At 34.6% G+C, this 17,849-nt stretch overlaps 1 pseudogene; it reads left to right on the top strand.

Annotated features, from left to right (window-relative positions):
• The first annotated feature begins 5,637 nt into the window (after positions 1 to 5,637).
• The window catches only part of LOC141414746 (probable ATP-dependent RNA helicase DDX43 pseudogene), a 38,422-nt pseudogene continuing 26,210 nt past the window's right edge, over positions 5,638 to 17,849 (top strand).

Below are 17,849 nucleotides of genomic sequence, written 5' to 3' on the forward strand. Positions count from 1 at the left end.
AGTGTGGTTTTCTGGAATGTTAACAAAGAAAATAAATGGTCGCATGCATATTTTTAGTTACATTCTTCATGCTTTGATAATCTCATCTTAAACATTAAAGTAAGATGAAATAATAATTAGAAGCATTTTAAGAGGAAAATAATGCGTTTAAAACCTATAAAGTTGATTCCCTTTGTACTTGGTAATTTTAATGCTTTAGTCAACATAAGCACTGAATTATCCTAGACTTAATCTTTGTTCCTAGGGAAAAATACAGATTTGAGTTCTTTCAGGTTACAAAATTTTCATCAAATAATCAATATATAAGTCTGTTTTATATATGTTTCTGTTTAAAGACTGATGGACAAATATTGTTCACTCATTAACAATGAACTCATGACAATGATACCATATCATGCATGACCAAAGTTTATCTAACACACATATTTTCTCCATAAAACACATCAAGGCCTTCTTCCACTCTGGAATGCTAGACAGTTCTATAGGAAGATGCTTGAGAGCTGTTTAAGCAGCCAAATCACCAAGGTACAAGAATGTGAAAATATGAGTGTCAGACAGCATGTAAGAGAAGATACTAATATTATACATAGTCATATTTTTCTTTATAAGATAGTATTGCATGAAAAATTTAAGGTTCCTAGTAACTAAATAACTTGTCTGCACTCACAAGTGATTGAACTTGGAATTAGTCCAGGTATGTTTGAAATAAATTCCAGTTTGCATTTACTAAGTGGACCTGGAAATAAATGGCATACGTAAATATACCAATTCACACTTTAAGTACATTCTCTGTTCAAATGTACACATAGATAGCATAAAAATCATGGAATGTGATATAATTAATTCTATCTGAAAAATGTCACCTTATCAATATTAGGTTAAGCTAACAAGTTTAACGGTAATGTTAACTCTGTAAAACTAAGTACTTCCTCAATAGCCAATCTATTTTTTAACAACATAGTAATATTACATCTTGAAACCACAAATATTTCTTCATTTTATGAAAAGTTGTAATCAGAATATTTTATAATAAAAACAACTTGGTTTACTAATTTTTGTTAAAAATTTTGATTCAGCATTACTTAATCAGTTCATATGGCTATTTTTTAGCATATTCTGTTTAGGAAAAAGACAATGTCTGTAGAAAGATGATCATGCCAGCAAGTAATAACCAAATAACATCATAGAAATAAATAAATGGTCATTCTGTGCTCTGAGAGTCTCCAGAAATAACTAATTGATCTATCAGTTGCCATGTTTACCATGATGGTAACAGAGAGGAAGGAGAAAGAGGGTGTTGTGAGTGAATGAGAGAAGAAAAGCATGAGAAGGCACTCGTTGTTTGAGTTCAGAGTTCAGAGATGTAGCATAGTAATCATGACGTTTTAAAGGAGTTTAAAAGTTCTTTTTTCTCCTAATTTAAGGAAAAACTGTAGTCCTGCTTACAACTCACATAGTTTCTCAACCTTGGCTCTATTAGCATTCAGGGTGGGTAAATTTGTGGAAACTGTCTTGTACGTATTCTCAGCAGTGTCTTTGTCTTCAACCGATTACATGCCAGTGGTACCCTCTCCCAAGGTGTGACAACTAAAAATGATTCCCAACATTGTTGTCAGGCCCCTGGTGGAAAAATCATCCCTCAGTGAGAAAAACAGATTTAATATGATGGTTTATGTTAAGGAATATTAAATGTATCTCACCCAAGTTCCTCCAGTTAGAGGTTGAATTTTCTTTGCCTACTGAAACTAATGTTTCTGCATATTTGTGGCAGAAGTCATTATTTATATCCTAGAATTTTATATCTATTAGATAATGAAAGTAATTTGTTAAAATTATACCCAGAGTTCTCATCTCTAGAATTGTGTTATTCCTCCTCTCAGTTAACAAAATGAATCATTCTCTTGCTGACCGTTCTGTATTGAAATAAGATGGAAGGCATATTCTACTAAATTTATATTTAATGTGCTAACTCTATACCTAAAAATGTGAGACATGCAGCTTAATATATAAATAAATGATTTACTGTCATTCAAAAAATTTTGGTATATACTACTGAAATCAAAGACATGAATATGAAATTAAGGCATAATTGATGTATGATTTTAATATCTCACCCATCAATAGATAGATCATAATGACAATAAGTCAACAAAGCAACTTCAGCATTAACTGCACCATTGGTTTAAAAGACATATATAGAATCTCCATTCAACAACAGAATATGCATTCTACCCAGCAGAGCATAGAGCTTTCCCAAATATAGATTACACTTTAGGTCACATAGCAAGTCCTAAAAGTTCAAGAAATTTGAAATAATTTCTTATATTTTACTGAGTCAAAGTGGAATAAAATTTTATTCAATAGCAAAAGAAACTAAAGGAACAACACCACACTTGTAGATTCAGCAATACATTTTTGTCTCATAAGAACAATCCATTTTGACTAATAAGATTTCATTGAAGAAATTACAGAGGAAAATTTTTAAATCCTAGAATCAAATGAAAATAAAAATACAACTTATTGGAACGTATGGGAGAGAGCAAAGGCAATTCCTCCAGAGGGAGGCTTATAAGTATGAATGCCTACATTAAAAATCAGACACATTTCAAATAAATAATGTAGTAATGCACTTCAATATCTTAGAAAAGAAGAACAAGTGAAACCCCAAATTAGTTACATCCAGAAATAATAAAGCTCAGGGTGAAAATTAATGAAATCGGAGATAAAAGAACATTACAAAGAAATAAAGAATTGATTCTTTGAAAAGATTGACAATTCATTAGCCAAACTAACTAAAAACAAGAATCAAGAAGTTAAAAACAACTCGAAAAGTTTAGTTTGAGCAATTAAAGATGTAATAAAGAATTTGCCAACAAAGAAAACCCCTGGACCAGATGAACTCACTGAATTCTACCAGACATTTAAAGAAGAACTAACATCAATGTTTCTTAAACTAGTCCATAAAATACAAAGGAAAGGAACACGTCCAAACTTACTCTATGAAACCGGTTTTACCCTGACAGGAAAACTGATAAAAACAATAAAAATGAGAAAACTAAGGACTAATTTTCTTAATGAACAAAGATGCAAAAATTCTTAATAAAATAAGTGCAAAAAAGGGGAAAGAACCCAAAAGGAAAAGTCCAATAGTGATGAGCATGGAAAGCTTTGCTTCACATTCAAGTAAGTGCTTTAGGGGGCAGAAAACATGTTTGCTTTGTTTTGAATGTTTTAAAAAGTGAATGTCTCAATAGAATATTTAAAGTTTGCTCCTTAAATCAAGACAGACAGATAGACAATTGCAACCTCAAAAGTTGGCATTAATATGGTTACTGGTAGATACAAATATGTGAGGTATTAATGAAAGAATGAGAGAGAGACAAAAAGGGTGAGAGAGATCAAGAACAAGAGTCAGAGCAGAGCAAGACTGAGAGCAAGAAGAGAGAGAGGAAATCCTTTAGTGATAAACAAAATAATTTTATAGATAATATTAAGTCAAATGTAACAATCTTCAAGGTAAGAGAAATATATACATATATATCTATATCTGTAGATATAGATATCTATTTATATATGTGTATATATATATTTATAAATATATTTGTATATATATATTTTTATATATGTATTTATGTGAACCATTTAGTGATACTGTGGTTTGAACTCAGGGACTTGCACTTGCTTGACAGGCACTCTAACACTCCAATTATGTCTCAAGCCTTTTTTACTTTAGTTATTTTTCAAATAGTGTCCATCTTTTATGACAAGGCCAGTCTGGACCTTGATACTCCTATTTACACTTCCCACATAACTGGAATGAAAGACATGAAGCATCATGCCCACCTTTTATAGTTGAGATGAGGTCTCACTAACTGCCTGGGCTAGCCTTGATGGTGATATTCCAAATCTTGGCTTCTTGAGTAGCTAGAATTACAGGTGTAAGTCCTTAACGTGACCAAAATAGGTACATTTTAACAAGTCCAAATGCTCTCACACAATGCAGCCATTTATGAACACCTCTGACTGAGGCTATTTATCTAGAATTACACAGAGTTAAACTACCATCTTTTAACAAGTGTTTGGTATAGTAAATATTAATATCAGACAAAAAGACTTTAAGGCAGAAATATAATGAGACTTAGAGAAAAACTTCACAGTAATAAAAAACTTCACAATAATAAAAATTCAAGAGGATAATACAAAAATACTACTTTGTCCATCCCTAACCAAGAAGCTTAGAAAACATAAAGCAAAATAAATGAACAAAAAGAGAGTCTCAAACTTTATCTCAGCTTGGCATAGCAACAAGCAATTAAATAAGATATATAGAAGACCACAATCAACATTTTTCAAATATCTGATTTTTTTATTATATGTACAATATATTTAGTCTGCTTTAAGCTATAAATATATTTCTGGTCAATAATACAAACCACAATAAATTTCAAAATATTCACTTTCTACTGACTAAGCACTGAAGAAATAAACTAAAGCTACATAACAAACAGAACAGAACTTGAAAGTGCTCAAATACTTAAAAGTTAACTCCTGCGTCAAAAAGGAATCCGTTGTAGATAGAAAGGTAGCCTCCATATGGTCAGGTGTGGTGATTCAGGCCTGTAATCCCTGTTATTCAGGAGGCAGAGACCAAAGAGATGACAGTTCAAGGTCAGCACAGGTTTAAAAAAAAAAAAAGTAGCGATTCAGGCAGGTAATCCCAGCTACATGGGAGACACAGGAAGGAAGATCACAGTGTGAGGCCAACCCTGGGTAAAAGTGAGACCCTACCTGAACAATGAGCTACTGAAGCAAAAAGGGCTGGGAGCATGGCTCAAATGTTAGAACACTTGCCTAGTGATCACAAGACCCTGAATTCAAACCACAATACCACCAATATATATATATATATACATATATATATGTATATATATATATATATTGCCTCCATATAGGAACTCTACCTATTGCTGCCCAAACTTTGTGAAGTGGGTCTGACCTACAGGTACTGGGTATTTGAGCAAGGGTTTTCTGAACCCTCCTCAGGAGATCAGCCATCAGGTGGAAATGATCAGTGACTGCAGTCTCTCAATAGCCAGATTGTTTAGAAAAGTTGCCCAACTTTTTTCTGTTTGAATTCCTAACTCAAACCATCATGAACTACAGTGAAAATTTCAAGCCAATGAATCAACCTCCTGGGCTCCCTGCAGCTGCTGTAACTGTCATCCAAAAAAGAGAAAATTTTATTCTGATACTAAAACCCAGGTTTCACCATTATTTGCAAGGTGTTTTTGCACAGGAGAAGTTTGGCAGAAGAATTTCCCCAGCTTCCATTGGGAGTAAGGGGTGTTTTTGGAAATTTTGGAAAAGGAGGCCAATGGCGGAGGGTCACCTTTAGCACAGTTTCACAAGACTGATGGGAGAACACAGTCTGAGGGACAGGCACACGGCGTGGCCTCTGGAGCTAAGATCAGGTAGTCCTGGGTTATGGTGGAGTAAGTTGGAAGTCTCTGGACGTGGGGGATTTTCTAGAAATATTGCCATTGCACACCAGAAAACTCTTATACTTCGTGTGAAGACTTCCACAATCTTGATGAGAATGTCATGTGAGAAGACCTGACAGAAGAAAAGACAGCAGACATGGGCGACTCCATAGACCTGACCAATCAATTAAAAGATGACAGACAGGAGCATCGTCACAGATCTGACCAATCAGAGAAAAGATGGCAATATGTCTCCACAGACCTGACCAATCAGAGAAAAGATGAGACGAGTGTATCCGCAGGGAGTTGTTGTCCATCTGGACTCAGTGGGAATTTTAAAATATATTTAAAACGTAATGGACAGTGATGGTTAGGGTCTAGAAACACCACCACCACCACGATCCTCATGATTATAACTCCACAATGCTATTTAACTCTGTGCGTATTTGATAGACTCCAAAAACTGAATGAAAGAAAAACAGAAACAAAACTCTGCAAGACTGGGAAAGAAACTGGCCGCCTGACTTTTACCTGCTCTGAATCATATTACATTTCAAACTCTATTTTAAATAAGCGCTGGACATAAAATTTATATTCAGGGATAAAGAAATAAACCAAACTGAATATTTTTGGATTTTAGCTTTAAAGATTTCTGTTATTACCAGTCTTACTGAGCTTATCATTTGTTTGCAGACTCTAACAAAAGGTTGAATAGATACTCTAGTTTTCTGTGTTTCATTCGATCATAGTTTACCTGTTAACTATTTTCAGATGTTACATACTAAAGGATTAGTTCAGAATTTAAAAGATTTGGTTAATTTTAATATTTTTAAATGTAATAATAGAAATATAATCTGTACTACAGATACAAATATAAACTGTTCACTTGTAACCATTTTTAATATATAAAGGCTATGCTTAATCATTTTTCCCCAGTCCTGCTGACACAGAGATGGAAAATGGTATAAAACATTTTCAGTCTCCACAGGTTTCTTAAAATTATCAAATGACCTACAGGTAAAACAGGTATAACTTATTGCTAAACCCCAGGGGTCAATGACATTTCTTTTAGCCTAATGACATAATATAATTTACTTTTTTTGCTTGAAGTAAAATAAAATTCACCTTTCTGACTTATTAAGAACTTTGGCTCATTGATATAATTATTTTATTTTTTATAAGCATAAAAGTGAATTCAAAAGGACAATAAAAAAGAAATAATTATTTGCAAACTGTAGGTAATACTCCTTGACTTAGAAGTCAGAGTAATGAATAGGACAAGGGTCAACCCCAGATAGAACTATTCAGTTCTGTCTGATTGGTCAATCGATGTCTTTTTGTTTGCCTCTTTCCTTCCTTTCTTCTCTGTACAACCGTTCCTATCTTTCTCTCCCTAATTTTTTTCCTTTTCTTTCTTTCTTTCTTTCTTTTTTTTAAGTTAAGGTGTCACTCTGTAACTCATGCTGGTTTCATAATCTCTCTGCCTCCACCACCTACCTAGTGCTGGGATTATAGACATGTGTCATCATGCCCAGCTTGTCTCTAAGTTTTACAGTTCATGAAATTACTCTGACACTTCCCACAACAACAGTTCCTGAGTCGGGAATATGCTGTGGTTCTGACCTTCCTAATTTTTAATGTCTCTTCAAGGTTTTCTCAGAAAGAGCTCATTTTTCTATGATATCAATGGATACGAAGATACAGCTTTTCCTTGCTGAGATAATGCAAACATTTGTCACTTAAGATGATGTCTGCAGTTCAGAATTTACCTTCAAATTGGTGACTCACAGAAATTTTTACCTGACTTGTGTTGAAACACTTCCAAGACAAGCTTCATAACTATTGACCTGGTCTTTGATATTGGTTTTATTTTCAATGAAAGGATCAAAAACTACCAATATAGAAAATCAGTAAATAGTAGTTAAAAAAAAAAGGATCACTAATTGCTTTGCTATAAAATCTCATATTGCAGAATTGTTTTGCTTCTTACTGAATTTATGTACCAAATATCTTTACTTTACTTTGGATCTGGAAAATACCCCCACAAACATATGTCAAAAGGTGGATTCTATGTATGATACTATTAGAAGTGATGGAAACTGTAAGAGGTGGGGCCTAGTGGGAGGTTCTAGGTCATTGCAGAGATGACTTCAAAGGGATTGTGGGATTTCACTAATTTCTTTTTGTTTCAATTTCTGGCCACCATGGACTTTAGGTCATTGGAGAAATGACCTCAAAACAGATTGTGGGATTTCAGCCTCTCTTCATGAGAAGATCATCTTCCTGCCATAATGTACTGCCTTGGCACAGACCCAAAAGCAATGGACCAACTAGCCATGGACTGAAACTTCCAAAACCAAACTAAACCTACAAACATTTCATCCAAGTTGATTATTTAAGGCATTTTCTCACAGTAACATGAATCTGACAAATGGAAAATTGGTACTGAAAAGGGGGATTGATTGCTGTGAGTATAACTGAGATGATGGAGGAGTTTTTGGATTAACAGGTGGGAGGAATTTGGAACAGTTTGGAGAGTTGGGCTAGAGAAAGAATAAAGTCCCATAAGGAGAATTTAAAGGGTAATTCTGGCAAGAACACAAAATCAAAATTCAGAGACAGGGACACCGAAGGTTATGGTCAAGAGGCTTCAGATGGAACTAAAGGTTCCACTGAGAACTGGATTAAAGACCAATCTTTTTACCCATGATGAATACTATGCTGCATGATATCTATACCCTGAGACTTGGTGGGAGGTTGAGTCTAAAGGTGATACACCACTTTATCTGGCAAATGAAATTTCAAGGTGACACAGGCATTAGCATGGGTATCACTGAGTGGTTTCCAGTACCCTGCTCATACACAGTCCCCTGGGAAATAATTTTCTGGTTTCCATGAAGTGCACATTCCCACATGATGTACTGTCTTGTCACAGAACCCAAAAGCAATGGGTCACGCAACCATGGACTGAAATCACCAAAACTGTGAGCTAAATCTAGCCCTTCTTGTTTTGAAGCTGATTAGCTCAGATACTTTATTGTAATGGAAAGCTGACTAACATAATATAAAAGCTAAATTTTTGATTCTTTATATATTCAACAAAGGTCTTGAATTTTGTTAAGTCAAACTGTATACTTTTATGCACAATTTGTACATATATCATAGGGATAGAAATGAAGTAAAGATTTACAAGGTTAAGATGTAAATATTTATGTTTACAAATACTACTTTTTAATATTTGGACCAGAGAAAGACAGTCCTCTGTAATTTGAGTTAATCATAGTATGTTTTGTTATGGCCTTTATTTTTGACCTTCCCAGGCTTAGGAAGATGAAGCTGTATTTAAAGGTAAATATCAATTAGACACACTCAAACATATATATATATATATATATATAAGTATATATAAAAATTGGTGTATTTTCTATGTCTTGACCAAAATATAACAAATTAAATAAATAATAGAGTAATAGGAAAGCTGTTATAAGACATTACTATCACAAAAATAAAAATTAACACCAGTAACGACAAGGTAACAGAAAGGAAAAAATCTGATTAGCTGTTTAGATAAGTACTAGTTCAGCATTTAAACATTTACTGAAACTTCACATCTAAAAACAAGTTTTCCTTTGCACTCCTGGCCCATATCTCTTTTTTCTCATCTTCCCCAGCAAGTCCTGTTGATTACATCTTCAAAATTTTTTCTTGATCTACTCATTTCCCATCACCTCCAATGTTTCTGCCCTTTTCAAAGCTGCCTCTGTATTTCCCAGCCTAGGCATCATCTTCATAATATCTCTTGCTCTTTCAAATCTTCTTCTTACAGATTATTTTCCACACAGCAGCCTGGCTGTCATTTATAGCTATGCCAGGTCACCTTTTTCCTCCACACAGATCCACCTGTTTCTCCTTCTATATCTTCTCTGAGTAAAAGCTAAATTTGACCTCACCTACAAAGCTCTGCATGACCTGCATGATTCCATCTCTCTAAACTACTCTCCTATACATCCTTGGTTTCTTGCTATTCTTTGGGCATGCCAATTTGATTCTGACTTCAGATTTTGCACTCTATATTTTACTAGAGTTTGAACTCAGTAGAGCTAGCACTCTACAATTGGAGCCATGGCTCCAGTCCACTTTATTTCTTCTTTCCTTGGAATGCTCTTTCCCAAATTTCCCATGACATTAATTTTCTTATTTTATTTGGAGTTCTGTTCAAATATCATCTAGGGACAGAGAATTTTCTTGATTATTTATGTAAAGTTCTCTTCTCTTACCCTGACTTATTTTCTACAAACAACTTATTAATACAGCATTATATGTTTTTTGTATTTGTTTATTTGCCTATTATTTGCTCCCTTTACTAGGATATAAACTGATTTTGGTTGACAGATCCTTCTTTGTTCCTGAGAAATGATGTATCACACAGAAAAGGTGCTAATTAAATTTTAAAAATAATGTTATGAATGAATAAATTATATCAAGAATTCCCTGTAACACATCACCAAGTCTCTAATTTCACACTTGTAATTTTGTGCCTAATGAAATTGAAGGCATGAGTAGTGCAGACACAGGGACGTGCTACCCATCTCTAACCACCATCTTGAAACCCCAGAAATCACTTCTTAAAATCTAAAAGGTGAGAATTACTGGAACACATAACCTATTTTGGTTTTACTACTATGAAGTGATATTTTAAAATGAACAATATTACAGCATTAGAACTCACTTCACTTAATGTCCACATTGGTGTGATTTGTTAAGCTCTCGGGACTTATGTCTTACATGAAACACCACCATTGTACAACATTAAAACATACAATATTTATCAAGTAAAAACCCTAAAAAGACAAACATAGAAAACACTTAAGAAGGTACTTGGTAATGATGCTAGAAAAAGCTAATAGCATTTATGTGAATAAAAGAATCTATAAATCATGGTTTGTGAAAACTTTTGAATAGAAAAAATTTTATACTAAATTCACTGTAATTGTGTAAAGTATATAGCATCATTATCAACACCAACAATAATTTCTGTTCCATCTAAGAGATCATTTACATGTCAGGTACCATGCTAAGCTTGATATACACATTATCTCCTTGAATCATTATAAGAAATGAAAAAATCACTTTATTTTACATATGTGGAAACTGAGGCACAATGGATTTTTACAAAGACTGCATAGGAAATAATTGACAGAGCCAACATTCAGAATTAGGAATTTTGTCTCCAAAATTGTATTATCATTCACTGACCATAGTTAGTATATATTAACTGTACAAAGTAATGGGTTCCATTGTGCCATTTTCATATATACTTGTTATGATCATATTCTGCACCTCTATAACCCTCTTTTGTCCTTCATATTTTCCACATTCCTACTAGTCCACATTTTACTTTCATGTCTTTCCTGTCCCTAAATTCCACATATGAGAGAAAACAGGCAATACTTGTCTTTATGAGTTTGGCTTATTTTACTTAACATGATGTTCTCCAGCTCTGCTCATTTTCCTGTGAATGGCAAACATTTTTCCTCCTCTATGGTTAAATAAAACTCACTTGTATATATATACAATATTTCCTTTATCTATTCTTGTGCAGATCAACACCTAAGCTGATTTCATGACTTACCTATTGTGACGAATGGAACAATCAACATGGATATGCAGGTATCTCTGTAGTAAGTTGACTTTGTTTCTTTCTTGGAAATATACTAGAAGTGCTATAGCAGAATCATATGGTAATGCTATTTCTAATTTTCTAAGGAAAATTAGTGGCTCCATAACTTATAGTTCTAACAGAAGAGTATAAGGTTCTTTTTCCCCAGTATTCTCACCAACATTTGTTTGCTTTTCTTGTTTTGATGATAGCCAATCTGCCTGGGGTGACATGGAACAGCAATGTAGATTTGATTTGCAATTTTCTGATAGCTAAGGATGTTGAAAACTTCCCTTCATTTCTTTATTAGTCATTTGTACTTCTCATTTTGAAAAGTGTGTAGTCCATTTGCCCATTTACTTACAAGATAATTTGCTCTTTTGTTAAGTTTATTTGCTTTTTTATAGTATGTATATTAACCGTCTATTGGATGAATAGTTAAGAATGATTTCCTCCCCTTCTTTAGGCTGTATCCTCACTGTTACTCACTTCCTTTGGTGTATTGAAGCTTTCTAACTTGATGTGTTCCATGAGTTTACTCTGAACTGCTAGAATTCAATTCAGGAAGTCACTGCCTTTTCCTATATCTCGAAGTTTTCCCTAGTAACTTCAAAGATTCAAGTACTATATTAAGGACCTTTGATCCACTTTGAGTTGATTTTAGAACCAGGTGATACATAGGGGTCTGGTTTCAGTCTTCTACTTAAGTATATTCAGTTTTCCCAGTATCATTTGTTAAAGAAGCTGTCTTTTCTCCAACATATGTTCTCAACATCTTTATCAAGATTCCTATAGCTTTAACTACATGCCATATAGCCTTCACTATGTTAATATGTAATATTCCTAATTTCTTCTGGTCTTTTACTTTGATGAGATGTTGAACTTTTCAAAGACTCTTTCTGTATCAATTAAAATAATTATGTGATATTTTTCCTTGATCATATATAAGTGATATAGTCTGTTTATTGATTTACATATGTTGAACCATCCTTACATTCCTGAAATAAAACAAGTTGATCATACTGTATGATCTTTCTATTATGTTCTTAAAATCAGATGTCAAGTATTTTTTTGAGGAGTTTTGTGTTTATATTCATTAAGGAAATTGGTCTGTAATTTATTCTCTCTCTCTCTCTTGCTGTGTGCAGGTTGGGAGTTTGTGTGTCAGTATGTGTGCATCCTTACCACTTTTGAAACAAGGATAATACTGTCTTCATATAATGAGTTTGGAAGTGTTCCTTCACTTTAAATTTTATGGACTAATTTGAGGAACATTATTGCTGGTTCTTTAAAGGTCTGAAAGAATTCAGCAGTGACTCTGTCCAGTCCTGGGAATTTCCTTGTGGGGGACCCTTTATTACTGCATTTACCTCATTACTCATTGTAGATATGCTTACGTTGTTTATATTCTCCTTACTCAATTTTAGCAGGACATTGGGTGTCCATTTCTTCTCAATTTTCCAATTTGTTGTCATACAATTTTTTCAAAATGTTCCCTCATGGTACCAAGGAAACATCGTGTATCTGTATATTACTTTTTTTTTAAATTAATTTCTTATCTCTTTGGTTAGTTTAGTTAATGATTTGTCAATTTTGTTCATCTTTTCACAGAACCAGTTCTGTGTTTCAGTGATTCTTTGTATTATTCTTTTGGCTTCCATTTCACCTGTGACCTTTATAATTTCTTTCCTTCTATTAATTTGGGCTTTGGGTTGTTCTTGTTGTGCATCACTAGGTTATTTACTCATGATTACTCTGATTTTTTAAGATAATCATAGCTATGCACTTCCCTCTTAAAAATGTTTTTGCCATACCCCACATATTTGGGTAAGCACCATTTTCATTTTCACTTGATTCTAGGAACTGTTAAGTTTCTTCCCTGATTTCCTCAATGACCAATTGATTGTTGAAGCATGTTGTTCAATCTCCCTGTGTTTGCAAATTTTCTGTGGTTTGTCTTGCTGATTTCTTGTTTTATTCCATTATGCTGTTACATGATACAACAATTTATTTCAGTATTTTCATGTTTGTTAAGACTTGGTTTATAGCCTGAAATGTCATCAATTTTAGTGAAAGTCCCATGGCCTGCTAAGAAGGATGTATATTCCATTGACCAAGGATGGAACATTTTGCAGTTGTCTGTTAAGTTCATTTGAAGTATGGTGCATCTTTTAACTCTAAATTTTCTATGTTAATTTTGAGCTAAGATAATATAGGATAAATAAGGAAGTTAACAATGAAGATAAATGTATTAATGATAATGTAACAAAAGGATGGAGGGGGGAAAACAAAACAAGAATGAGAAAGGATGTACATGAAATGCATGTATGAAAAATAATAAGGGGGAAAACAATAAGAAAAACTTTAGTCAATAGCTTCTTCTTGCTGAGAAGATGGAGGTTGGAAATACTTTTTTCTCAGGCTTCTCATTTTGAAATTGACTAGAAAGGGGGTGAGCAGTGTCATTTTCTCTTTTAGGTATAAATAGGTCAAACCAGAAAGTATTGTGTGGTCACCCTTGCTTGCCAAATGCTGTTCCTGAATTAAGATAAGGACCTCTGTTGGGCTGAAGTCATGCCAGCAATCTCCATACACAGGCCTGACAAAAAAGGTAATTGTAGCAGTTGCTCTTCCTGCAGCCAATCCCATGGAATACCTGCTTGGATGCTCCCTTGTGCTTTACACATGTGGTAAATGCAAAAACAGCAGCTGCATTCCCATCAAATGTATCAGGGCTCGGAGAGTGAGGAAGGAGATCCAACCAAAGCAATCTGTATTGGGAGAGAGAGGTGCCCTAGCTAGAGTCTTTTTTTTTATTGTTTCGTTTCTTTGTGGCACTTGAGTTTTAACTCAGGGCCTTGTGCTTGCTAGGAAGACATTCTTGACACTTGATCCATTCCACCAGCCCAAAAGTTTAGGTCACTTTTTTTTTTTTTTTGGTGGCCCTGGGATTTGAACTCACGAACTCAAACTTACTAGGCAGGCATTCTACCACTTGAGCCACTATACCATCCCTAGCCACACAGTCTCTGTCCCTGCCCCCCAATCATATCTGAACACATTTGTCTCCCTCCTCTATTCCCAAATGAAAATGCCCTCCACTTGCCTCTATAGTGCAACTCACACTTTCTACCACATATACCTGTGTTCCCAGTTCTGCGTCCAACTCAAAACGAGTACCTGGATTCACTCTTGGGGGTTTGTTTGCTTAGTCATCAAAGAGAAGCTGCTGGGATTTGAGAGATAAAACTTCAGGGCTTTCTTATCCCAACCTCAGGTATAAGATTTGACTGTAAACCCAGTTTAAGATGGTACCCTGATACAGCACTATTGAGCAAGTAGGAAGTGCAGAGGCGCCTCCTCAAGCATCTGCTTCTGTGTGGATCTCATATACACCATCTTAAACTTTATTTTTGCAGAGGCCCAGGTTCTGCATCTGTGGCACTCACTGAGGCTTTCCTTTTCTCTTTTGCTTTTGGCACCACTGAGAGGGATTCTCTCCCTTGCCTACTGTGCTGCCAAGCACCCAATGTTAGAGCTTTTTGTTTGGTTTGGTTTTTGTTTCATTTTGCAAATCTAAATTCTAACATTTCTGGATTTCACCTGGTCTGTAACTGTCTGTTGTTTCCTCTTGCTCTCTTATACCTTTCCCTACCTCCCCATCTCTCCCTCTAGCCAAGTACCTGTATTGTTTCAGTCTCATGAAGATGCAGGAATGTGCTGAGTATCTCTAACCACCATGTAATAAGGAAATGAGACAATGAAATGGTGAGCCATGGTGTCTCCTACTCACTATGTTTTATCAAACAGTATAAACAGGACATAGTGGAAGATAGGAGGAAAGATACAAGAATAAGTCTGGAAATTCAACTCATGGGCATAATGAACACGTTATGACTTGAGAAGATTAAAAACTCTCATCTTAAGTTTATAATTTAAGAAAGAAAAAGGTCCCAAGTTAAACCTTAAACTCAAGTATGTAATTAATGTAATTTGTTTCACCAAGACTGGCAACATGAGATGACAGCAGTACACTATTATAAGCCCAATTCATAGTGTTGCCTAAATTAGTAAACTTGATAGTTGTTTAGAAGATTACCAACAATAGTTTACACCCAATTAAACAATACAAGTAAAGAAGGACTATTAAGTTTTTATTGAAATTAGAATTTCAGTAGCATTTTTATGCTATAAACTTGATTGAGAATTTGCCTGTAACTCCACTCGTGGAAATTAAGTAGAATTTATCGATAATCTGATTTCCAGCAAGTTGCATGCTTTAGAGGGTTGATGAGAAATTCAAATGTAGCAGCCTCTCTAGGTGGTATAAAAAATAGTTGTAAATCTATAATTCTGAGCCTAACATGACTCTGAAGAGGAGCAAACCTGTAACCGTGGAAGGCGTAGGCTTACTCATATGAACATTCCTTTGCTCTGAAAAACAGGCAGATATAAGTCAGGAACCCTATAACCAGGTGCTTGTTTTGCCTTTCCTGAAGTTCTTGGCAATTCTTAACTTCCTCCCCAACCTCTCCTAGGCACACCCAAGCAAGATGCACATGTTCTTTCTCAGTGAATTAATAGGGAACATCCTCAGGTTAATGTACTGAATTGCAGCATTCCAAGCCCAGTAACACTACATTATCTGTGTCTTTAAATGCAACTCAAAGTCTGTGCAATTCTTCATGCATTCAATCAAATGTATTAGTATTCTAGAGTAAAGATATAGCTTCTGTCTACCCTGACCTCTATTTCCATCAATTTTGAGCTTTAAATGATTAAGCCTTGAAATAAATGATTAAATATGCCTGTGATAAAATGTATTTGGAATGAATAAATGACAGACACAGTTTCCATTGAAAATTGAAAGAGAAATACCTTAAGCCATGTAACCTCATTGGAGGAGGATGTCTGCAAAGGACTTCTATTTTGCACAACTTTAAGGATCCACACAAAATGCAATATATTTCTTGGCCAGTGGAATTGTGCCACATGGCAGCTTTCATGACCTTACCTTCAAATGCTTCCCTTTGAAAATAAAGATGACATTTAAAATATTTTTTTAAATTTTGCCATTTTTGGAGGGTGAAAATAAAGATTTGTGATGGTAAAAAGAGGCCTAAATTGTTTTTAATGCTTACTTGTTAGTTTTTCTTATCGAGCTCCTCCTTTCCATGTCCATTCTTGTCATCTAGCCCACACGTCACCACAAACATCCTCATGGTGGGGAGACGAGATTAGATCCTGGGGAAAAGAAAATGTGAAAATTGAAGCAGGGATCTGTGTGATGTAGTCACATGGCAATGAATGCAAAGGCATACTAGGAAACCAACAGAAGCTAGGAAAACCGAAGAATGGTAATCATCCAGATGACGAGAGGGAGCACAGCCTTGCAAAAGCATCGATTCCAGACTTCTCACATCAAGAACTATGAGAGAATAAATTTCACCACCATTCAACTTTCTGTCTCTCTGATTTTGACTCATGTAAGTGGAATTATGCAATACTTGGTTTTTTTAATTGGTTTTTTTCATTTAGCTTAATAAACCTAAAGTTCATGTAAGCATGTCAGAATTTTCTTCCTTTTTAAAGTCTAATATTTTATTCATGCACAGATGTGCACTTAGGTAACCTCCTTGCTTAAGCTATTGTAATGATGTCATGAGCTTGAGTGTGAAGATGTCTTTGAGATGCTTCTTTTAATATTCTTGAGAAGATACTCAGAAGAGGAATGTCTAGTTCATATCACAACTGTATTTTTAACTTTTTGAGTAACAAGAATACTGTTTCCATACCAGCTGTACAATTTTATATTCCCACAGAGTGCACGTGTTCCTATTTCTCCCCATCTGCACCAACACATGTTGTTTTTTGTAGTTTTGATAGTCACCCTCCCAAATGGTAGAAGTAGTTTGATTTGCCTTGCCCTAATGATGTCTGGCATTCATAGATCTTCTTTGGAGAATGTCAATTCAAATCTTTTGACCATTTTTGAATTGGAATATTTTTGTTGTCAAGTTTTAGGAGTTCTTTCTATATTCCCTATACTAATCCCCTTAATGTACATTCTGTGAATATTTTACCCCATTGTGTGGATTAAGTTTTCACTCAGCTCTTACTAGTGTCTTTTGAAGCACACTGGTTTGGACTTTTCTTAATGTCTAATTTGCCTATTTTTTCTTTCTTTCTGTATCTTTGGTGTCATATTTAAGAAAACATTGCTAAATCCAATGTCAGGAAGCTTTTGCTTTATTTTCTTCTTGGAGTTTCACAGCCTTGGGTCATAAATTTAACTCACAGATCCCTTTTATATTAGTTTTTAGATATGGTATTAAATAACGGTATAATTTTATTCTTTGGAACTTGGATTTCAAGTTTTGTTAGCATTATTAGTGGAAAGGAATGTATTTTTCCTGATTGAACTGTCTTGCTACAATGTTGAAAATCATTTGACCATATCTATGAGGTTTTATTTCTCTAGTCTCTTCTACTCTACTCTTAGTTGTTATGTCAGGCCAAACTCTTTTTGTTGGCAGGTGCGGAGGCTTACTGTCATTTTGTAGTAGGTTCTGAAATTAGGAAATGTGAGTCCTAGAACTTTGCGCTCCTCTGTTTTGATTGTTTTGCTCTACCTGGTCCCTTAAAATTCCATGTATATTATGATTGACTTTTCAATTTCTGCAAGAACTGACATCAGGATTTTGGTAGAG

This window comes from Castor canadensis, chromosome 12 (genome assembly GCF_047511655.1).
Source record: "Castor canadensis chromosome 12, mCasCan1.hap1v2, whole genome shotgun sequence".
Taxonomy (NCBI): Eukaryota; Metazoa; Chordata; class Mammalia; order Rodentia; family Castoridae; genus Castor; species Castor canadensis.